This window comes from Castor canadensis, chromosome 14 (assembly GCF_047511655.1).
Source record: "Castor canadensis chromosome 14, mCasCan1.hap1v2, whole genome shotgun sequence".
Taxonomy (NCBI): domain Eukaryota; kingdom Metazoa; phylum Chordata; class Mammalia; order Rodentia; family Castoridae; genus Castor; species Castor canadensis.
In genome coordinates, this window is record NC_133399.1 from 33714040 (window position 1) to 33739641 (window position 25602).

A 25602-nucleotide genomic window follows, 5' to 3' on the forward strand; every position below is an offset into this window, starting at 1 on the left:
TGAGCGATGTTTCATATATTAATATTGATTGCCACTAAGTTGGCATTTCTGAAGACATGCTTTCAATTGCAAAATCAAATCAATCACGCTGGGTTCATAAAAAGCATGAAACAGAAAATGCCAGAAGAGGGCCTGTGTACAGCCAAGCAGAGAATCTTCAGAAGTTACGACACTCACCATCAGTGAGTCGATATGTTCAACAGGACTTGAAATATCAGATTATTGTTTTTCTAACATTTTGCCTCACTTGCCACTTCGAATTACTTCTGGATTTCCTAAAAACAAGAGCCAGTGAGACCACAATGCCATTGTCACCTTCAAGTAAACACACATTTAACAAGACTTTCATAATTATATACTATCCATTTAGAAATTTTCCAATTTTTCTAAATATTTAAATAAAACTATAATTATGGTGTGATATAATTTCATGTATTGTCATGGAAGTTTTGATGCTCTCAGACTCCCTTTTAAGATTCAAAAGTTCTTAGCTCCAGGTGCCAGAAATATTCCAACCCCAGAGATATGTCCCTGGCTGAAAGTCTGTCAGTAGTTATCTGCAACCAGCAACCCCTTCAAACCATCTTGCAAGTACTCCAACCTGCAGAGAGCTGCCATTGCATTTATGACTCGTAGGGTGTTCTTCCTGCTTCTAATAGCATTGGTATTTTTGAAAGACCCAGAAATTTACTTAATAGAAGATCCTATCTATGTATTTTATGTCACACATGGGCTCAGCATTACTATTCTAGGGAAGTTTCCTGCTGAGTTAATGTCGAGCACTTCCTTTACATCACATCAGAAGGTGCCTCATATCAGACCAGCCAGGGACTGGTGATGCTAAATTGGTCAATAATTTCAGTTGGGGTGGATGCTGGCCTGCTGAACTTTCCTCTTTAAACTTGTGTTTTGTACTGAATGCTTGTGTCTCTCCAAAAGTTATGTGTCTAAGACTTAAATTCCAGGTGGCTGTAATCTGGACATGAGCCTTCTAAGGAAAGCAGGGATGTTAAATGAGGTAATAAGGATGGACCCTGGAGGGACAGGATTAGTGTCCTCATGGGAAAAGACACCAGAGAGGATACTCTTCTGTGCCATGTGAGGATCCAGTGGGAAGAAAATCATCTATAAGAATACACTCCGACCAAAATCCAGTCAAGCTGCAACTATGCATCTTGGATTTCCAGCCTCCTGAATTATAAGAAAATGAATCCAATCCACCCAGACTATATTGAGACTGGGTTTTGCTGTATAGCCCAGGGTTACCTGTAACTCACGATGTTGCCTGGGCTGATCTTGCAGTCATTTTGCTTCAGCCTCCTGAAGGCTGTGATGCAGGGCATGAACCATCACTTACAGCTACTTACATATTAAATGTATTTTAATTTCATATATTATCTGTCAATATCATAATGCTATATGTGTCACCAGTCATTGTGTATCATCTACATATGTCTATGTTTTAATAGGTAACATTATTATTATATAGAAAGCTTTTATTTCCTGCAGCAATAACTCCAAGAGGACACGTGTATTTATTGTATCTTGCATTACTACTCTTTCATTTTTCCAGAATATTCAGGGACTTTTGGCTATACTTTCCTACTCATTTATGGTTTTTACCACTTGGGTTTTCATATTCTATTGAAATAATATCATTTTAGCAAACATGTTAAGCACTGTAGACTCTGTTTTATTGCTTTATATATTCAGAGTTTTGTTGTATTTCTCTGGTCCACTTGTCCAGCATGTATCACTCTTTCATACATTCCCATGCTGACAATGAGGAGTATTTTAAATGCCCTGTGGTATTTTGTCTATATTGCTCCTGCTCATGATGAATTCCCTCTATATTTTGTTTTTCCTGAAACCTTCTCTAGTTAGCCTTCACTTGCAAATGATATTTTCCTCATATATAGAATGCTAAAATGTCAGTATTTCCTTCTAGCACTTGAAGTTTTCCATCCATTTTTTCTGGTTTTCACTGATTCTGTTGAAAAATCAGCTACACTTGATGGTCACAAGTCTCTTCTTTCCCAGTTAGCTTCTTTATTGCAGAAGAAAGACACCACAGAATTTAAAAATGTTTATGATTGGAGCTGCAAAAGCATTTGGGAAAAGATGCAGAACAGACAGTCTGGAAGGACATATAGACAAAATTATTTCAAAGGAAAGAAAGAGATTCCAGAAACTCTTCAGGAACAAAGAGGATAAGGGAGAAAATGTAATAATCATAGTTCCACCAGACAGCTTGGCTGTGAGTGATTCATTAACAAACCCTCTTGATGTGACAGTTCTAAGCCTCACCCAGCCTCATAAGGATGGCATTTCCAGCACCACAAGACAGATTGGAGATGCTCCCCATTTAGAAACCAAGAACCTGATCTTATGGCCATTTCCTTAACTTACACCCTGCACAAGACTCCAACCCTCCATCGCAGTTACTTCTCTGCATTTGAATCTGGCTGTGCCTGCAGTTTTGCCCACAGCTTTCTCCATTATCACCATTGTGATCTCACCACACCCAGACTTGTCCTTTCAGATCTGTTCATCATTCTGTAGTCTATGCAAACTTACCAGATGTAAAAAAGACTGTTTAAATCAGCATTAGGTGTGCTGATTCCTGATGACAGCAGGAAGCCACTGAAATGCTTCAATTACCCATGATTCCACTACACACACACACACAAAACAGCCTACTGTGCTTAGGACCATGATGATAAAAAACACAAAATTAAGTCAGGAACCAGAGGTATGACACCCACAGACATGAGGGTGCTGCCAGGAGATGTTTAGAAAAATTGAAGTACATGTTAAAATAATAAAATGTGCATGAATTCACCTACTACACGTTGTAACACTCTTGTGTGTTCTGAGTAGTTAAATTAGCTAGGTTCTCTGGTTGGCCATATGAGAATAAGTTCATTTTTCTGATAAAAAGCATAAGATAAAATAAAATATACAGTATATTAAATACAGAAACAATAATTCTTTATTATCAAGTATGTATTAAACAAAATTTTGCATACAATGATTTCAGAACTGGTAGTACAGTAGATTTGTTTAAACCACCACCACAAGCCTTTAAGGTACTGCAGTATATATTACCACAGCTGACAGTATCATTAAGTGAACAAAGTTTTCAGTTTCATTACAATCTGTTGTGGATTCCATTGTAGATGAGTTCCCTCACTGGCCAAAACATTATTTTTCTGTTTCACAATTATATTTGAACTAATCTAACAATTCCTCCTTTACAAGTATAAAAAAATAGTAGAGGTGAATATTAAATAGTAACGCAGGTATGGTATAGCACATGTAGAATTGTAACACAAGTGGACTGATTCCCAAAATTTCACCTTAACAACAACATCTCTGGTCACATGTGTTCAAGGACTTTGGTCAGGCTTTCTGATTCACACATTACCTATTTCACTTTGGCATCACTTATGGTGTAAGTCCAAAGCAGTTGATGCATCAGTGGAAAGGTGTCACTCTAGAAATGAGGCTCTTCACAGCTCTCATCATGTCCTTGTTTCTCAGGCTGTATGAAAGGGCTCATCATAGGGGTAACCACAGTGTACATCACTGAGGCAATGGCACTTTTCCTGGAGGAATGGGTACCAGTAGAAGTCAAGTAAACCCCAAAACTTGTTCCAAAGAACAAGGAAACAACAAAGAAGTATGACCCAAAGTTGGAGAAAGCTTTATGCTTTCCACCAGCTGATGGAATTTTCAAGACAGAGGACACAATTTGAGTGTAAGTGAAAATTATGCCAGAGAGGGGAGGAACTCCCAAGAGGATGGCCAACACACACACCAGGATGTTATTAATGAGGATTTCAGAACAGGCAAGCCTGAGAATATCAACCAGTTCACAGAAAAAGTGAGGAATTTCCAGGTTTGTGCAGAATGAGAGCTGCAGTGCCATGAAAGTATGAAGCAGGGCAGCCAGGACACTAATGAGGAGTGATAGAAGAACTAGGAACACACAGACATTGGGGTTGATGATGACATTGTACCTCAGTGGATGACACATGGCCACAAACTGGTCCTAGGCCATTACAGTCAGAAGCATATTATCTGTATTTCCAAAAATGATGTAAATAAACATCTGTGTCAGGCTGCCCATATAGGATATGGCTCTATTGTGAGGTTGGATGTCCACAATCATGTTTGGGACTGTGCTGGAGATGAAACAGATGTCATCCAAGGGCAGGTTGGAGATGAAGAAGTACGTGGGGGTGTGGAGATGGGAATCAGAGCTGACAGCCAGGATTAAGAGCAGGTTCCCAAGCACAGTGACCACATACATGGACAGGAACAGTCCAAAGATGATGGAATACAGGTCTGGATTCTCTGAGAGTCCCAGGAGAAGGAATATAGTAGTGTCTGAGAGATTTGCTGGATTCATGTTGATGGATCTGACATAAGATTAAAGTTATAAGAAATAAATCTAGAAAAAGGTTCTTAATCTTGTCTGTGTTGTTAAATCGAAGCAGACAGTCTTTCTTTCCTACCAGTCATTTCCCTTCTCCTTTTCTTGCTTTGAATTTCACTCAACAGATATTCCCCCAATCCACTCTCCTGTACCAATTTCTTTCTGTACGTATTTTTAAATTTTCAATTGGCACATAATAATTGTACACGTTTATGAGGTTAAAAGTTATATTCTCATGCATGGATACATTATTGTATAATGATCAAAACCACATAAATATCATACATACTATCTCATACATGTACCATTTCTTTCTGGAAAAGGTATTCCAGTAGGTATTTTCACGATAAAAGTGCACTTTATAAAATAAAAAAGAACCTCTCTTCTAGACATTAAAACTACATTATTCATGGTTGTTAGCTATAATAACCAAGGTTTATTTCCCACCTTTTCATTTTCAAATACAGTCATGTATGTACCATAGACTAGAAAGATACATTACTCTTGTGTTTTGTGTTACTATAACAAATGCCTGACAATAATCAACTAATAAAGAGAAAGCATTGGAGAGACTAGCAGGATGATGGTCAGCTGAGTGACTCTGATACTTTTATCTTCATGATTTCAGAAAAATACTTCAGATTCATGGCAGCATGGATCTGGTAACACTCTTTTATTTTTGGCAACTAAGAGACTACTAATACATAGGTTGCACATAATGCTCAACAACCAACCCTTATATTATTAGTTTTTGTTATTTATCCATATGTGCATACATTGTTTGGACCATTTCTCCCCTTTTCTCCAATCCCCTCCCTCTCCCCCCACAACGTTTCCAATTTTGTTGAAGAGAACACATAAGTAATAATAAGAAAGACAAAGCATTTTTGCTAGTTGAGATAAGGATAACTATATAGAGTCCTAGCATTGCTTCCATGCACAAGTGTATTATAACCTGAAATGATTCATCTCCATCTGACCTTCTCACTAATTCCTGATCACCTTCCCATATTGACCTCTGTTACTTTAAGGTTAATGTATAAGCTCACCTGCAATGGGGACACTAGACACTTTCATGTTTTGGGTTTCTTTTCTATCCCCATTCCTCCCATAATGTGCTGTCCCTTTAGCATGTGACCCAAGTCTAACATTACTTCATTTGCCCTAGATCTAAGTCCACATATGAGACAGAACATACAATTTTGGGTTTTCTGAGCCTGGGTAACCTCACTCAGAATGAAATCTTATCATTCTCAAGTATATTAGTTTTTTATAGCATATAAAAACCAGAGTATCCCAGGAGGTAGGACAAGTAGCACCTGCTGGTCTGCCTTCTGGGAGGCCATTTTGCTCTTTCCTCCCTTTTCCTTTTTCATTGGTGGTTTCCTTTCTCCTCTCTTGGAACTTGGAAAATCAAAATCTCAATACAGAGAACTGCAGAATGATTCCTGCAAGCATCTGGGACATACTGGATCTGCCATAATTCATGGACATCGAGCTTACTTTGCTGCCACTTCTCCTGTCCCAGAGCTGAGTGAAGTTGTAGCTCCACATCAACTACTCTGACAGGAGTCACAGTCCAGCGCAGTTGGTAGGCAGATTGCATCCCCGCTCTGGACAAAACTGGTGGCCAAATATGCACAAGGAATATTTCACCTCTGTCTTGGGGGGTTGTGGAATGCTAAAGTGACACAGCCTGTGGGAGGCAGGCAGCATGGCCACTTTCTGGTGAAAAGAAAACATTTCACTACCCTGGAGAAACTGGTAGTTAGCTCAAGCTGACAAAGCCAAATTCCAGCTCCCAGGCCCGCCCATGGGCAGAAGGTACATGCCAGCTCCTTGTGGGACCACTTTGGAGAGCCTGCCTGCACTCACCACGGAAAGCCTAGGCTCAAACTCCACAAGCTGATCCCTCCAAAGCTGTCTGATAGGTAGGAGCAACATTCACTGCCACACAGTACAGCATACCAACCTGAAGACAGAGAGAGACCCTGCCAAGAGTGTCAGCACCTAGATTTGAAATGAGTCCAGAACATTCATTGAACTGATTTTTTTATTTAGTTGTTTTTCATTTTTTTTCAAATTATTTTTACCCATCTCTCTCTTACACTTTGTACAAATACCAATTTTCTTAGCCCTCCCTTGCTCCACTTTCCTTTTGCCCTTACATTTTTTCTTTTTCTTTTCTCTTCTTTCCATTCATTCTCTCTTCTTTGTTCCTTCCTCCCTCTTTCCCCATACTTCTCTTACCTCCTTCACAATCACCAAGCACTGAATATTCAATTATACTAACTTTACACATTATCCCCATCCTTGCTATCCATCTTTAATACCAACAAGTGAAAAATCTTATAGTATAAACAGACACTAAAACAATACATAGCCACTAAACCATCACTACTACAGAAGATTCTGAACAGAATCTTACACAGAGAAGATGAAAACAAACATAGCTATGAAAGAATGGAAATTATAATACCTCAAGAGAAGAGAAGACAACTAATCAGAAAGTAGCATAGAATTATTTACCCACATAAAAACCCCTGCACATCAAAAACAACTAAATGGCTGGAATCACCACATGTCTCAGTATTAACACTAAATGTTAATGGACTCAATTCCCTCACCAAAAGACACCACATGGCAAGCTGGATTAAAAAAGAAGACCCTGACAATCTGTTGTTCACAAGAAACCCATCTTACAGACAGAAATAAACACTGCTTTAGTGTAAAAGGATGGAAGAAAATTTACAAAGTTAATGTCCCCCCAAAGCAGACAGAAGTAGCAATACTTTTATCAGATAAAGTAGACTTCAAACCTAAATTTGTCAGAAGAGACAAAGAAGGTCACTTCATTCTAATAAAAGGAGCAATACCTCAAAGGGAGATAACAATGTTTAACATATGTGTACTTAATGTTGGTGCACCTAGCTTCATTAAATATGCACTACTGGACTTAGAAACACAGATGGACCCCAATACATTGGTGTTGGAACACTTCAGTACTCCTCTACTATCTATGGATAGGTCATCTAGACATAAAATTTACAAAGAAAATCAATAATTGAATGACACCATAGATGTAATGGACCTAGCAGACATCTACAGACTATTCCATCCAACAACATCACAATATACATTCTTCTCCGGAGCACATGGAACACGATGTTAGGGCACAAAGCAAGTAGTAACAAATATAAGAAAACTGAAAAATCCCCATGCATCTATCTGACCACAATGCAATAAAATTAAAATTAAAAAAAAACAGTAGAAAATATCCAAACAAATGGAGGCTGAACAATACATTGATCCATGATCAGTGTGTCATCAAAGAAATAAGGGAAGAAATAAAAAAGTTCCTGGAATTCAAAGAGAATGAAAGGAAAACCTATCAGCAAGGCAGTTCTAAGGAGAAAGTTTAAGAAGTTTATGGCCAGACATGAATATATTAAAATCACAGAAAGATCTCAAATAAAGGACATAATGCTTCATCTCATACTCCTATAAAATTAAGGACAAACTTAGGAGATCATACACAATGAACACCATAAGCCCAAAACAAGCAGAAATAGAGAAATAATAACAAGGTCTGAAATCAGTGAAATAGAGACAAAAATCCATACAAAGTATAAATGAAACAAAAAGCTTCTTTTTTGAAAATATAAACAAGATCTGTAAACCCTTGGCAAATCTGACTAAAATGAGAAAGGAAAAGACTCTATTTAATGAAATTAACAATAAAAAAGGGGAGATAACAACAAACACAAAAGAAATCCAAAGAATCTATAAGGACTACTTTGAAAGCCTACATTGAAATATAGAAAAAAGAACAAATTTGTAGATACATATGATGATCCAAAATTGAGCCAAGAGGATATTAACCACCTAAACAGATCTATAACATGAAATGAAATTGAAGCAGCAATAATCTCCCCAAAAAGAAAAGTCTAGGACCTGATGGATTCACTGCTCAATTCTGCCAGAACTTTCAAGAACTAATACCAATACTCCTTGAACTTTTCCATAAAATTGAATGGAACGAAACACTGCCAAACTCATTCTACAAAGCCAGCATTACACTCATCCAAAAACCTGATAAGTACACAACATAAAAAGAGAATTACAGCCCAATCTGTTTAATGAACATAGACACAAAATCATCAATACAATATTGTAAAACTGAAATCAACATCGTATCAAAAAGATCATACACCATGATCAAATTGGTTTCACCCTTTGGATGCAGGTATAGTTCAACATATACAAATTATTAAATGTAATCCAGTATATTAACAGAAGCAATGACAAAAAACACATGGTTATCTCTATGGATGCAGAAAAATCCTTCAATAAAATTGAACATCCCTTAATGATAAAAGCTCTAATGGATGTAGGAAAAGAAGGAATATACTTCAACATGATAAAGGCTATGTATGACAAGCCTATAGCCAACATCATACTAAATAGGGAAAAACTGAAAACATTTCCAATAAAGTCAAGAATGAGGCAAGGGTGGCAAGTCTTTATACAACAATTCAACATAGTTTTGGAATTCCTAATCAGAGTAATACAACAGGAAGAAGAAATAAAAGGAATACAAATTGGAAAGGAAGTAAGAAAACACCTATTTGCAGAAAACATGATTTTATACATGAAAGACCCAAAACAATCCACCAAAATCTCCTATACACCATAAACAGCTTCAGCAAAATAGCACAACACAAAATTAATTAAAAAAAACTACTCACCTTTCTATACACCAACAATGAGTAGATTGAGAATATAGGAAAACAATTCCACTACAATAGCCTGAAAAAAAATAAAATACCTAGCATTAAATTTAACAAAGGATGTGAAAGACTTCAACAGTAAAACCACTGAAGAAAGAAATCAATGGAAATTACAGAAGATGGAATGATCTCCCATGCTCAGGAACTGGTCGAATCAACATTCTGAAAATAGCTATATTGCCAAAATCAATCTACATGTTCAATGTAATTCCCATAGAAATTCCAATGATATTCATCACAGAGATTGAAAAATCAATCTAGAAGCACAAAAGACCACAGATAGCCCAAGTAATACTGAGCAAATAGAGTAAAGCTGCAGGTATCACAATACCAAGTTCATACTATATTACAGAGCCATAACAATAAAAATAGCATGGTACTGGCACAAAAACAGACATGGAGACCAGTAGAACAGAAGACCCAAATATATATCCATGAAGCTATACCCACATGATTTTTAACAAAAGCTACAAAAGCATACCATGGAGAAATGACAACCTCTTCAGCAAATGTTGCTGGGAAAACTGGATATCTGCATGCAGAAAACTGAAAGTAGATTTATGTCTGTCACTCTGTATAAGTACCAACTCAAAGTGGATCAAGGAACTTAATTTAAGACCTGAAACTTTGCTTTTTTAATTTTATTATGATATATTCATTATATAGGAGGGGATTCATAATGACAATTTTATTAGGCTTATATTGTACATTAGTTACATTGCCCCCATCATATGTAAACTCAACTCCCTCCCTTCTCCATTTAAAACATCTGCAAGAGGTTTCTTTGTTCTGTTTCATATAGGTGTATGAAGTACAACAACCACATACGCTCACCTATACTCCTTCATTCACCCCCTCTCATTTGTACCCCTCCACACAGTGTACCTATCTTACAGTCCTATATTTCATGAGTAATATTTGAGTTGATGTTCAAGGGGTTTCTCAATGTATCCCCACTGTGGGTATACTTTACTTTGGTCCATTAAACCCCTTCTATTACTTTCCTTACCCCTTTATCTCCCACCCCTCCATTTTGAACAACTTTCAATACTCATCCTTAGATTCTCTAACTTCCCAGATGTTATGTTTTCCAATATTAGTGATGCTCTATCATTCTCTTTTCCTTTCCTTCCTTCCTCATGTTCTATAGAGTAGTTCCACTATTACAAAATATATTCTATATATGAGTTTGTATATGATCATGCTTACATTTGTGTATGTGTTTTTCTTTCGGATCTATCTTCCACGTATGAGAGAAAATGGTGAAGGGAGGTGAATATGATGCAATGGCTGTGAATACATGTATGTTAATCAAAAAGGATATCCATTGAAACTATTCCAAGAATGGGGGGAAGGAGGATGAATGAAAATGGTGGAGGCAGTGAATTCAAGTACAATATGCTTAATATTTTGTAAGAACTTCTATAAATGCCACAGTGTACATCACCACACCACAACAATAAAAAAGACAAAGGATTTCTTGGCTAAGGTTTCAAGGCTGTGATTCTCTGCCTCTGTAGCAGTCCCACTGCTGCCTGTGTGGAGGCTCCCAGGCCCAGGGGAAGCTGGGCTTCCATGCCTGGCTGGCCGCCCCTCTCTAGCCCTAGGTTTGGATGGAGAATCCCTCCATCCAACCTCTGCCTCCCAAGCCTCCTGAACCTGTAGGGCATTTTGCTAAGCAGGCAAGGAAAGGAGGGGCGGCAAGTGCAGCAGAATCAGCGACCCAGGGCTGTGTGGTCACAGCACTCAAATAGATGATTACTAACCTGGGTTCACGGTGGCTCTCGTGTAGAATGACCTGCATAGATCCGGGTAAGTAGACGTCAGGGGACGTCAGTGTGCCAGGGGTCGTCAGTGCATCAGGGTCACTTATGTAAGGTGGAGCCTGCGTGTAAGTGCAGGTTCCTCACAACCCTGGATCGCCGCTGCAGCCTCCTCCCTCACCATCCTGGCCGCACTCACCACCTTCTGGGTGTTTGCCGCTCCTGCAGCCGACCTCAGTGTTCTTGCCGCACTCGCTGTTCTTGCCACCATCGCTGCCCCCGCTGTTCTCACTGCCCTCGCTGTTCTTGTCGCCACTGCCGCCTTCCCAGCCTTCACCGCTTCTGCGAAATGCCCAACAGGTGGCAAAGGGGAGGCTGGGGAGGCTGAGCTGGGATTCCTCAGCCAAAATGGGCGCACAAGGGCGGCCAGCAAGTCCTGGTAGCCCAGCGTCCCCGGGCACCGCCAGACCGCCCCTTTAGCTGCCAGCGTGTCTGCAGCAGTCCCACCACGGCCAGTGTCCAGGCATCCCTCCCTGGTCCGCTGAGGCCAAGGACAGCGAGGGAACTGTGGGTCTCCGGTGCGAGGGATGCAGTGTATCAGGCTCACTCACAGGAGGAGATGCCTCCGTGTGAGCTCTGTGACCACACAGCCCTGGGTTGCCGCTCCCGCCCTCACCTCCCTGGCCTCCCTCACCACCCTCACTGACCTTACAGCCCATGCTGACCTTGCCTCCATTGCTGTTCTCCCTGCACTCCGCATTCTCACCGCACTCGCCATTCTGTCCACCTTCACTGCCTTCCCAGCCTTCACTGCCTTCGATGCCTCAGCAGAATGCTGAACAGGTAGTATGGGGGAGGCTAGGGAAGCCTAGGCTGGGATTCGCCAGCCAAAACAGGGAGGTGTCATGGTGGCCAGCGACACCTGGTAGCCCAGCATCCCCTGGCGCCTCCTGTCTGCCCCACTAGCTGCCAGCGGGTCTGCGGCAGTCTCATCGCTGGCAGTGTCCAGGCACCACTGCCTGGCCTGCTGAGGCCAAGGACAGCTAGGGCGCTGTGGGCCACCAGTGGTGAGGTTCGCAGTGTGTCAGTCTCACGCACTTGAGGAAGTGCCTCAGTGTGAATCCTCTGCCCACACAGCCCCGGGTCACTACTGCTGAGGCCCTGGCTACCTTTACCAGCTGCTCAGCCCTGTTCTCTCTCACCTCTCTTGTCTTAGCTTAGTTGCCTTCCCAACACTGTCTGCCTTCTCTGCTCTTGCTGCCTGCACTGACCATGCTTCCTTTGCCTCCCTGGTGCCCCTTATTGCCATAGCCACCTTTGCCAACTTTTCCATCCTCATTGCCATCTCGGTGTTTGGGGAGATAGGTGGACCTCGGGGGCGCTACAAGCCTCAGGTTCACTGACTGGAAGAAGTGCTTCTGGGTGAGTGCTGCTACCACACAGCTCTGGGTCAACTCTGTGGGCACCATGGCCTCTTTCACCTTCCTTGCCACTCTTGCAGCCTTTAGAGTGTTAGCTGACTTGGAAGTGAAGGCTAAAGCCCAACAGGTAGCCAGCCCCTGGGTGGCTGGGAAGGCAAAGGCTGAGGATGTCCAGGAAAACACTGGCCACTGAGGGAGGCCAGCCCGAATTTCTACCCAGGCACGCGGGTCTGCAGGAATCCAGCAATGCCAGTGTCCAGGCAGCCCTCCCTGGGACAGATGAGCCAAGGACCACAAGGAGCAAGGAGGACATCAAGCAGAGGCCAGGACAACAGCAGCTGTGTGTGGTGGCAGCCCAGCAGCGATGGCAGAAAGAAAGTAACTTCTGCTTCTGCACTTGGGGTTGAGGTTGCTGAGTTCGAGGTGGAGTTGGAGATGGAGATGGAGGAACCCTCTGAAGACCATCTGCACAGTGAGTTTCCAGGATCCCATGGAGTGACTGGAACTGGGTTGCAAAGAATCAGAAAGACACCTGGAGAACTAGGAGGGGAACACCATGGGATAAGTTTGGCATGCCCATACGCCAGGTACACAGAGACAATGCCTGCTGGAGGCCAAGCTGGTCCACGGGGGAACGTCCTGCCCAGCAAGATGATGGCCTGAGGAGCCGACTTTGCCCGCAATGGCAGAAAAGAGCTCCCAGTTCCACAGGATCTAGCATAGAAGCCAAAGGGCTAGAAGGTTGTGCAGCATGCACCTAGAGCCCCAAGCCTGGAGGAGGCCTTAAGTACAGTTCCGCCTATGGGCCACAAGGAGACCCAGGACGAGAATATCCCCAACTAGGTGCCTCCCAGGATGTCCAGGCCCTTGGCCCTGTGGCTGGGCAAAGGGAACATTGGTGCCTTCAGAAGGTTTGCATGATCCTGAACACAGGGGCAGGCTTGCCTTCCTCCTCTCCCCACTGACTTTCACCTGGCCTATCAGAGAGACATGGGATGCCAGCACTTTGGACTCTAAGGGTGGCCAGGGACCAAGAAACCTAATATTATCACAGTGTACATTTTATAGGATGGATCTATTTTCTGACGGTTGGGGGTTTCTGGGCCAGGCTTACTTGTCTTCGCAAGGTGTGCCCCTGGGCAGGTCCTGGCCAGGGGCAAGAGAGTGCCTGGCATAGCCTTTGACCCGCCTTGCCAGAAAATCGCTCCCAGTCCCACAGGGCTCTATTCTAGGAAGCAGAGGGCTAGAGCCTTGTGCAGCATGGACCTAGAGTCCTGAGCCTGCAAGGAGGCCGTAGGCATGGCTCCCCTTGTGAATCATGAGGAGACCCGGGCCAAGCACGTCCCCAAGCAGCCTCCTCCCAGGTTGTCCAGGCCCCTGGCCCTGTGTGGGGGGGAAAGGGAACTTTGGTGGCTTGAGGAGGCTTGAATGATCCTGAACACAGACGGGCTGGCTTGCCTTCCTCCTCTCCCCACTCCCTTCACCTGGCCTGGCCGAGAGGCATGGGATGTCAGGACTTTGGTCTCTTTTAAGTGTGGCTAGGCACCAAGTACCCACAATCCTGGCATTTGTATTTCTCTTAAATCTGTACTCATAAAACAGTAAATATTAGGGTACTGACCCTGCTTTTCCTTTTAAATGCCTGCTTATCACATTGACCTTTTCTCCTATCAGGATAATTAAGTATTAGAAGGAGCCAGTCACTGAAATCTTAGACCTATAATTTTTACTACAGCAGAGGCAGACATCAGGAGGATTGCAATTCAAAGCCAGGGGGACATATAAAAAGATCCTGTCTCAAAAATACTTAACCTCAACAAAAATTATAGACTACCAGTGTGAGAGCAAGTCCAACATTTAAATATGTAGGCTCCTATGAGATCTGTTCCTGGGCTAGATTCTCTGAATTATCCATAGTAGGGACTCCAACAGATTCTGCCTTCCTTTACTACCCACTGCTAAACTTTCACAAATGCAGAATGTCAGATCATACATTATTTTCACTTTACTCTACTCAGAAGGAATCTGCATGTTGCTACTGCTCTTACTTATCTGTCCAAAGTACCCCATGTACAAATCAGCTGCATGCTCTTCCAAAAATTATCCAAGACTTACATATCAACAGTATTACTAGACAGTCTTTTCATGAGGTATGAGGTTTACACTAAAAAGGATATAAAACTATTTCACAAGTTTATTGACAGCTGTGGCCTCATTCATACCCATAGCCCAAGGGAGAAGAATTTTTAAAATAGGAAATATCAATTCTTATAGCAGTGTAGGCTTTCAATGCTAGAGAAATTTCATGTCACTCAACCCTGTTGTCATATACTTGAAGCAGAGAAAGTATGAAATTGTGAAGGCTATAATTTAATAACATATATTGATTTTTCTCATTATTTCAGAACATCAAGGTTTTGGATAGATTGCTTTCTCCTGAGATCTCTCCTTGTTTTGTACGTTGTCATCTTGTTCTCTCTGTTGTCATGCTTTTCTGTGACTGTGGCTGTTCTTTATCTTTCCTGTTATAGGCAAAGTATACCAATCAGATTGGGGCCCAACTCCTAATTAACTGGATTCATATTAGTTATGAATTTGAGGGAAATATGTCGATACAATTGCACAGTCTGACATATTACTGTAACAAATGCAATGATCATGGGTCTTGTTAAACATAAAAGAAGGCTTTCAGAACTTAGCTTGCATTGTAATTGTGCCCATATCAATGGTTTTGGCACCTTAGACTTTTGGCCTATGGGAGGCACCAGGAGGTTGGAGCAGTTCCTGCTCCTGGGCAGGAAGTAGTGTGGTTTCGCTACTTTTGGAGGCACTCGTGTGAATTCTGCACTTGTGGCTGCAGCGCTGGCTTTGCATTAGCCAAGAAAGAAAAGGGTAATTTCAAAATTTCTTAATCAAGTAGCCTTGCTGCTTTGACACCTGTTTCACTTAGCCACTAACAGTGTGTACAAAAATTAAGGTGAATTTTCTGGGGGGACACAATTCCACTCATAACATATACCAACCTCCTTTATAATTCATAATCTGCTATGATCTTCAAGCCTTGTATGCACATATGAATAATAAAAGAAAAATGAAAAAAAAATACAAAAAAAAGGAGATAGTAAACCTGTGCTACTAAGACCTAGGTCATTGTGACATCACTAAGCTATGCAGTTATGGATTGGTGCAATCTAATATCACTCAGAGGCTCAAACCCTGTCCAATTGGAGGCACGGCATGCCACATGCACAGAGTCACGGATACAGAAGGAAAGGGGCAGGCTTGAATTATGTTGGGTGGGTTTTTAACTGAAACCCCATCAGAGATCATCTGGGAATTCTCTCCACGCTGTTTCCTCTGTCAAGGATGTTTAGGTTTCTTTGCCACAACCTAGGCACCCCTGAGAATTCTCAGACTCAAGCAGATTACAGGGAGGAAGCTGGGCACATTAAAACCAAGGATAGGACATGCAGGTCATCATCATGCTGGGCAGGGGAAGCAGTATGCAACTGGCTTTTTGAGTCTTCCACTGTGTTCTTGAGTCCTCCTGTATGGCAGCTGTACCTGGACCGTGTCGCCTCTGGGTTTGGAGGTTGGGGATGTGACCTTTAGCGCCTTCTGGCTGTGGGAGGGGGCTGTCAGAACAGGGCACATGCCTAATGCTCTCCCTACTTGTAGATGACGTGGAGGTGAGTGGGCATGTGGAGATGTTAAGATCAGTGGTTCATGCACATTCCAGGCTGTCTCCTCCTGTTGGGCCCACCTGTTTCACCCTCAACTTTCCAAATATGTGGAAAGCACTCTTCAATCCAAACACCACCACCCCAAGTCCAGCATCTCTTTAGTCTAACCACAAATCCCTGAATATCCCCCTCCCAGCCTGCATTCCCCAACACCAAATTCCCCTTTCCACAGAATTATCAATAATACCCCCGAATCCCCACAGTTAGAGAGGGTCCACCATTCTTGTTGTTCTAAAGGAGGCCCCTGACCTGTAGAGTTCTGAGCACATGGTGGGTAATCGCACTCCTGCAGGTTACAAACAGCCCCCTTTCCTCATCAGATGCTGACCCGCATGTGCTGTCCTAGCTTTTGGGTGCCCAGCGTCATCCCTATGGATCTGTCTCAGTCTGACCATTTACAGGGCCACAGATTCTGAGGTAAAGCCACCTGAACATCCTGGATAGAAAAGACAACCTGACGATTGCGGCAGATCATAAATTCAGTTAAAAGACCCACCCCGTTCTCCACAACTACCCTTTTCTGTGATTGGGAAGTCCTCATAGCATGCCCATATTGGATTGGTCTTGAGGCCCTCAGTGACATTAGATCACATGAATCCAAAGCTGCACAGCTCAGTGGTCACAATGACAAGTTCTGTGCTGCAGCTTCTGGAGGGAGGACCTAGCTTTTTTATACAACAGGTGTACTACCCTGTTATTGAAGATGGTAGTGGCTTATGAATTAGAACAGGAGACTTGTACATGTTAGGAGATGAATTGTGTCTCCTTCAAAAAATAACTTTGATTTTCTAATACAGTGTTAGAGGCTAAGTGAAACTGGCGTCATATGAGCAATACTCCTAAGGCAGGCTGAACTGTCTTTTTTTGTCTTTTTTGACTGCAATTAAAGTCTGGCTATTGGACCAGTGCCAAGCCAGGCATGCAGCCAAAATTCCAGCATCCACACCCACGCCTGCAGGAGCAGCGCTAACCACACTGCAACCTCACTTCGCACCTGACCAACTCACCTGGCATTAAGCTGCTACATGTTGCCATCTAAAGGACAAATGTCTAATATGCCAATCCAGTTACTATGACCACCTTTAGGACTTAAGTGAAGCATCCAGAAGCATTATTGTTAACTTCATGCTCTGTTTTCTTCATCACCATGATCTGGCACCAGGCAAAATACCCACTTGTAAAAATCCCTTTAAGCTGGTTGTGGTGGTGCACACCTGTAATCCCAGGATAGGGAAGTTGAGGCAGGAGGATCACAAGCTCAATACTAGCCTAAGCTACAGAGTAAAACCCAGTCACAAAAAAATGACTTTAAGCTTAAACACTTAAGTTGTCTATTTAATGATATTCATGTACTATTACATTTCTATGTACACTATTTACCATTAATTAAAACCGTGATGAATATTGCATTGACGACAAATGATTACAATTTTATCTTTCAATTGCAAAGTGCTTCTTGAGTCATTTAAAGAAACAATTAGTATTATAATTTAACTCTGGATTTTGATTATTAAAGGAATGTGATAGTTATTTATCTTCATGTATCTGATACTCATCAGACACACATGAATATGTCTGTGAAATAGTAGATTACATGGTTAAGCACACAGTGGGCTTTTTAAATGTAACAATTTAAAGTAGATAAAGGAAAAATGCCACTGAGTAAAAGCTTGTATTTAGAAAAGAAACTGATATGTCTGTGTGTGAATGTGTATGTATGTCAGGGATGATAAATGATGGTAATCTATCCCTTCAACTCCAAAGATCTTCTGGAATCATTAGGGTACATACGCTATAATATAAACATTATATATAAGTATGATAAAATATATATGTATATATATTCTGAAAGCATACTATCAAAACTTTTCAATTACTTATTTTCCATATTTCTTTGCTTACCCAACTAATCTGTATTCTCAATATTTATGTAACTCTTTTCTTTTTCAAATATTTCCACTTCCATTTTATTAGTTAAATTATTGACTCTGGAAAACAAGCTTACATGTCTGTGTCTGTACATGTGTGTGACATTACTTGGCTATTCTAGTTTATACATTTGTCTCTCTAAAGTAATAAAACCTTTCTCTCTCTCCAACACATTCTTGAAACCTCACCTGATCATGTACTCTGAAGTATTAAAACAAAATATGTTCAATGTGTCCTGTACACCTAGTCTGTACATAGTTCATGTTGTATTTTCTAGCACCATAGTTTTAAGTGTGAATAGACTAAAGTAAATCAAAGTGACATGGGAAGATAAAGGTTGTCACTTGTGTATTCTGCAAGCACCTGTGTTCTGTTATGAGTTAGCTCCTCAAGATGATAAATGACGCTCTTCAATATACATAGAACTCCATGAATGAAATCACCAGAAATGTTAATTCTGCACAACAGAAACCATAGTCTATACCGGTTTTCTTATTTTCTTTGCTTCAATGAAATAAACTTTTATTGATTTGTATTTTTAACCAGCCTTCCATCTTCATGTCAGCCAGGCAGCATTCAGCAGTAATCTCTGAGTTCTCCATGGAGAGTCCTTCAAAGATTCAGGGATACATTCTCATGGTCTGAAGTGTTTTCTCTGCTCTGCAACTGCTTCAATTATAGACCAAACACTGGGTCTAATTATATCAGGATTCTCTTGTGCCAACCTTAAGTTCAGATCCCAGCTGTAATCTATTTGTTCTCCTTAGACCCCACCTCTCTCCCTTCAAATGCCAGTGACAATTCTCTAGAGTATTTCAGTCCCATGTTCGTGGCTTTGAAAACAATAAATCTGTGTTCATCAAGGGACAGAGGCAAATACGCCTTCTGACATAGACAAAAGATCACGTATGTGTACACATAGAGAACTGGAATTAAGAAAATGTTGACAATAAATAATTTAGAAATATTTTTCCTCTACAATGGCTATTCCTTAAATTCCCCAATAATAAAAATGACCAAATTAATCTCATTACAGACAAGGATCTGTGTTAATTTCGAAAATATACTTCTAGTCCCAAAACACTATTTTAATCAATTTATATCTTAATAATTGTTCCACATGGATAGAATTAAGTCTACAATTAGAAATGTCATTTCTCCTATGCAGGATGGATCTGTGTTGATTGCATTTGCCAACTACCCTGTGAATAAAGGCATGATGGATTGATACCAAGTGTTCCATTGTGAGTGCATAGATCTGGAATGGTCCCAAAGGCCCATGGATTTGAGGTTGGGGACCTCAGCACGGCACTGTTGAAAGGTGGTAGAACCTGTAAGAGATGGGGCCTAGTGGGAGGTCATAGGTCATTGTAGGTATACCTATAAGGGGTTGTGGGATTCAGCTATCTTCTTCTCTCTCTTCACTTCCAAGCTGCCATATAGGTGAGCAGCTTTATACACCAGGTACTCCTGTCATGATGTGCTGCCTCCCCACAGGATAAAGCCACCTGGATCACCAAATCCGGAGTGCAAACCCCAAAGTATAGAGCCAAAACAAACCTTTCCTCTATTTAAGTTGGTTGACCTTAGTTACTTGTAGCAGTAGTGCCAAGCTGACTAAATACCCTTTGACACAATGTTGTCGAATTCAGATCCCTTAAGGCAGTAACGTTCTGTGAGGCCACAGAGAGCATAGTTACCTTTCAGTGACAAGCCACAAATGCTATAGTACCACTTTCTCCACAGAATTCGTCCCATCTCTTTCTTGTACATTAGGTGTATGGAAGGTAAGAAGTGAAAGGTACCAAAGACATTATCTGTATTTCCATATATTAACACCAACTGTATACGTGGTCAAAAGTATCATCTGGTAGAAAAACAAATAATAAAGTGTTAAAATTTGAGCAATTTCAAAGTCTTTCTGCCTTGTTTCCTTACATGGATCTCTTGGTTTCCATGTTAAGTTGACTCTTTGACTGCATGTCCACTGAAATATATGCCATGTCTCCAGCTCTCTTACTTCATTTTTCTGTTACTATAACTTAACTCCCATAAAAAAAGAAAAAATGAGACTTCTACATAAAATTTTTGTTTTGGTATGAAAATATTTTAGAACTGCTCTGAAACATTTTGTATTTAGTGCCTGGCTTCTTGAATGCTTATAATTTCATCTTCAGTAATTTTTGTACATGAATTTGGGATAAAAATAATGCTCAAGTTCTGTGGAAAGAATTCGCCTATTATTGCTAAAAGATTCATGGCAAGTACTTTGTATAGTGTTATGTATTAAAAGATTCACAAATTTTATCTTAGGAATATAGTTAGGGACAGATGCACCCCCTAAATATTTTGCCTTTATAAACAAAAACAGGGTTCCCATTTAATAAGTAAAAAGATATAATAGAAAAGCACTATGACTTAATATATCAAATTACCTAACTTTTATCTAATAACAAGTTGTATAGGATATTGAAGTCAGAGCTCACCTTTCTGACAATTAATGAATAAATGTAACTTTATGCAAACACTTAAACAACACATACTAAAATATAAATGTAAAATACAGAATTTACATTACAAAGAAGTCATAGTTGAATAATAGCATCTCTAAACAACAGGGAAATGCAAATTAAAACTACAATGAAATATCTCCTTATACTTTTTCAGAATAGTTCTTATCAAAAGAAAAAGACAACATATGTTGGGATGTGAAGAACAGAGAATCCTTACACTGTTGTTAGGAATGTAAATATGTATAGTCGCTATGGAAATAATACAGAGGTTTCTAAGAAATTAAAAATAGAACCACATTAGATTCATACATTCCATGCCTGGGCATTTATCCAACAGTACTGAAAGGAAGATGACAAAGGGATAACCTGCACTCCAACATTCATTCGAGCATCATTCTCAATAATCAAGATGTGGAAAAATCTAAGTGTCTTTCAATGAACAAAAGGAAATGTAATAGAATATCATTCATTCTTAAAAGAAGAAAATCCTGTCACTTATGACAGCATGGATGAATCTGAAGGGCATTATACCAAGTGACACAAACCAGGTACAAAGACAATTGATTATGATCTCAGTTATATATTAGATCTGAAACAGTACAATTCATAGAAGGAGAGGGAAAATGGTTATCACCAGGGCTACTGGGAGAGGGTGATCAAGGGGTTACAACTTTAGTTACACAAGATGGAAAAGCCTGGAGATCAAGTGTAGAGCACGGTGGCTACCAGTAACAATACTGACCTAATACACTTAGGTCACTTAGCTTAGGGCATGCTGGTCTATCTCCATAGTGCTGTCCTTCAAAGATGTTGGAAAGCCATTGCTGTGTGAACTGAAGCATTGAACACTCACATAGTCCACAGAGATTTCTGGTAGAAAATGGTTCAACATATGCTAGATTGGCTTACCTTCTAGATATATTCAATAATCTTAATAAGGAACTTTTAAAGCCTAAAAATAGTTGGAGGGTGGGCAAAACAACTATATAAGAAGCTGCTTAAGATACCTTAAAAGCAACTGAGGCCAATAGGAAAAGGGGAACAGGTACTAGAGAAAAAGTTAATTCAAGAAGAATTAACCTAGAAGGTAACATCCACGCACAGGAAATCAATGTGAGTTAATTCCCTGTATAGCTATCCTTAAAAGTCAGAAGTGTGTTGGTGGAAAGAGTCAGATAATATACCGCTAACAGGAAATTAAAAATATTACTTGAAATTGCAATAATATGCTGCAGGTCTTAAAGACATTTTTCCAAAAAATAAATTCAGTCAAAAGTACTTTCATGATTTATCAGTTCTGACTCTCTTTACATACGGTGTGACTTTCTTTAGGTATGCTGCAAAGAACCCACCAGAAATGAGAGGAAAACATAGGTAATGTACAGAATCACATTTGAGCTGCCTCCCATGGGCCTCACTGGGTAATCACAAGAAAATGGGGCAGGAGTGAGGACCAGAGATGTGTATAGGAGCAATAGGAGCAAAAGAGGTGTATAGGAGAAGCAGCTGTGAATGCCTGGAGCTAGAAATGGGACAGTGGAACTGAGCATTTCCCTGGATCTTCTATTGTGCCAAGAAAACATGTAAAACCAGGGGACACAAAACACTTTGTCCCTCTTAAGCAGAAAGAAAAGTTCCCTTGAAGCTAGATGGCTCAGACTTTGAACATCAGTTGTGGTGATGTGCCAAACCACATATATATATTTATATATACACACACTATATATATACACACACACACTAGTGTGTGTGTCTTTATATGTATATTAACTTTAGAAACCATTCAATACCTATTCCTAATTAAAAACTCACCAAACTCAAAACTTCCTCAGCCTGAAAAAGGCATCTATGAAGAAATGAGCAAATGAACAATGATGCCATTGGTAATGAGGAAATGCTTTATTCATGTGTCCTGGGACTGGGGAAAAAGTATAATCCTAATCAGTCAAAGGACTTAAAGAAACCAATGGAAAAAAGATGCACATATTGAGAAGAAAAAGACATATAAACTTGGTTCAATTTGCAGCTTATATGAATGCTTGTGCAGAAAATCTCAATAGCCTGAAAAAGAACTAGAACTAATATGTATGCCAAGCAAGGACATAAGATACAAGGACAATATATAAACAAATTCAATTCTAGCTTTTATACAAGCAACGGATAATTGGAAATAAAATTGAAACAAGAGAGTATATTCATTTTCATCAAGATAGATGGAACAAAGTATGTTCAATATTTGCCTGCTCAAATTATGGAGTCATCATAAGTAAGAAATGTAAATAAATTGACAGTTATACCATACTTAGGAACCAGAATATCTAAGGATGCAAGAATGTCTATTCTACCAAAAATTTGCTAAACATGCAAAGAAATCCTGATCACAAACTTGTGATTTTTAAGTAGACACCTGGAAGCTAGTTCTAAAATGTACATTTAGTTTGCCAAGTTCTAGAATTGTGTAAATAAATTTGAAAAATCAGACCAAACTTGTAGGACTGACACTAAGCTGATTTCAAGTACAGCTCCACACTGCAATAATCAGGTCAGGGTGGTCTTGGATAAAGAATATTTAGCTCAACCAGTAGAAAAGAATAGAATCTAAACAGAAATAGACATTAAAAGGTCAAATTATTTTTGATAAAGGTGCTAAGATATTAAATAAATGAGTAGTTTTTAAAAACAATGATAATGAAATGACTGGACAGCTGTTTGCAACAATATCTGGCAAATCATTGAAACTATATGACTCAACACAATCAAATAGGTCATGGCAGAGATGACAAGATGTTGGATTAGAAATATCCACATGTTTCTGTGAGTCCATGAGCCTGAAATAAAACCTCAGGTATGTGACTACATGCAAATAGCAGGAAATTTAGAAAGGTATGTATGGGCACCAGTAAAAGAGTAGGCAGTTAGGGATGGAGAGAAATCAAAAATATCAAACTTTTTATCGATAAGAGAAACAAAAGTTAAAGTTCACTAGGACAGAGCCTAGAGCACCTTGGAACCTGAGTGTCCCCCACCCCCCAGTTAGTACCTTCCAGGGGAATGGGCAAACTGTGGAGCAGGACCTAGCCTGCTTCATGCCTTGATGCACCAGGCATGTGCTTGTGTTGCAAAAGATGGTCATGCACCAATTAATGCTTTGCACACAGTGCAAATCTATGGAGTAAGAATGAGACTGCAAATCACACTGTAGACTTTTTGAAGATAAACAGAGCCTGAGCCCTCCACCCAGATTACAGATGGAGTTTCTAGTGCCTTGTTAATGTTTACTGTTTTGTGAGTACAACTTTAAGGCAGGTATTACAAAGAGACTTTATAGGTGACATGGCATGACACACAATCCTGAGGGGTGCTCCTATTCTGCTATTTCCCTTATCAATAACTCATTTCATCATCTCACTGACTATAGGGAAAGACGTGAGTATAAACAGAAAAAGCCTGATGACAAAGACATGCAGTGAATGTTTGGAGACCAGAATCATGGGGACTTCTCATGAATTGAATGAGATACCCTCTGCTGTCTCACTCTTCCTGCACAATACATTATGCACTGTGTTGTAGGTGTCAGTGACCTTTAGGAATGTGATTGTGAACTTTACCCAGGACTGGTATTAGTGGGTATATTTGTGGGATTTCTATTCATATAGAAATCCCATACCTTACATAAATTTCCCTACAATTGGCTCTTAGAATGTAAATTTCAGTAGCACTTCAGGTCATCATACTGGTTTGACAGCTACCTATCCTGCCAATCTCAGACAACACACCTCAGGACCTCTATATGTAACCAAGAGATATATCCACAATGATCAATATCCTGCAACAGAGAAACTGTGTGTTCCATGTCTTCATGGGAACATTTCCAGGAATTCCACATTATCAAATTAGTATGCATCAGATAGAGTCAACTGAAAAATCTCTGGATGACCATGTGGAAGGCAGGGGGTCTGGCTTAAGTGATAGAGTACTGGCTTAAAGAGTATGAGCTCAAATTCAAACCAAAGTATCCTCAAAGTCATCAAAATCTGTGTAGAACTGAGTGTGAGTGACAAAATAATGCCAAGTCTCAGACCAAAAGGTATATGGAGCCAGGGGCTGGTCATCACTACACTCAGGAAGCTGAGGTGGGACTATCACTACGTTCAGGTGCCTGGTCTACAAGGTGTGTTCAAAGATATCCTGGGAGGCATAGCAAGATTCTGTCTCAAAACACAAAGTAGCATGGCAATGATGGCTAATGCCTATAATCCAGGTTACTTAGGACAGAGATCAGGATGGTCATGGTTGGATGGCAGTCCAGGAAAATAGTTCAGGAGACCATTACTTAGATATACCCAGCACAAAACATGGCAGGCAGAGATGCTCAGCAGGTAGACTGAGTACAGCTTTAAGGCAGGTATTACAAAGTGATTTTACAGGTGACATGGCATGACACACAATCCTGAGGGGTGCTTCTATTCTGCTATTTCCCTTATCAATAACTCATTTCATCATCTCAATGACTATATGGAAGGACATGAGTGTAAAGCAAAAAAGCCTGATGACCAAGACAGGCAAATTTGTGACAATCCAGGCTTTCAAGTAGTCACTGGAGGCTGCGTGCTGGTGGCTACCACCTGTTATTTTTGCTAATCAAGAGGCAGAGAGCAGAGGATCACAGCTTGAATCCATCCCTGGCAAACTGTTTGTGAGACCTTAACTGGAGAAAGACATCACAAAATGGTTTTAGGAGTGACTTCAGGTAGAGGTTCTTATTTAAAACTCCTCTGCTCTCTGCTATTCTATAGCAGAATAGAAGCACCCCTCAGGATTGTGTGTCATGCCATGTCACCTGTAAAATCTCTGTGTGTGTGCATCTGTGTGTAAGTGTGTGTGTGTGAGTGTATGTTTATGTATGGGTGTGTGCGTGTGTATGTGTGTATGTGTATGTGTGTATATGTGTGTATTTATGTGTGTGTTCGTGTGTGTGTTTATCTGTGTATGTGTGTTTCTG

At 40.4% G+C, this 25602-nt stretch overlaps 1 pseudogene; it reads right to left on the reverse strand.

Moving 5' to 3' along the window:
- Positions 1–3477: 3477 nt before the first annotated feature.
- Positions 3478–6047, reverse strand: LOC109703241 (olfactory receptor 7G3-like; annotated as a pseudogene).
- Positions 6048–25602: the final 19555 nt, after the last annotated feature.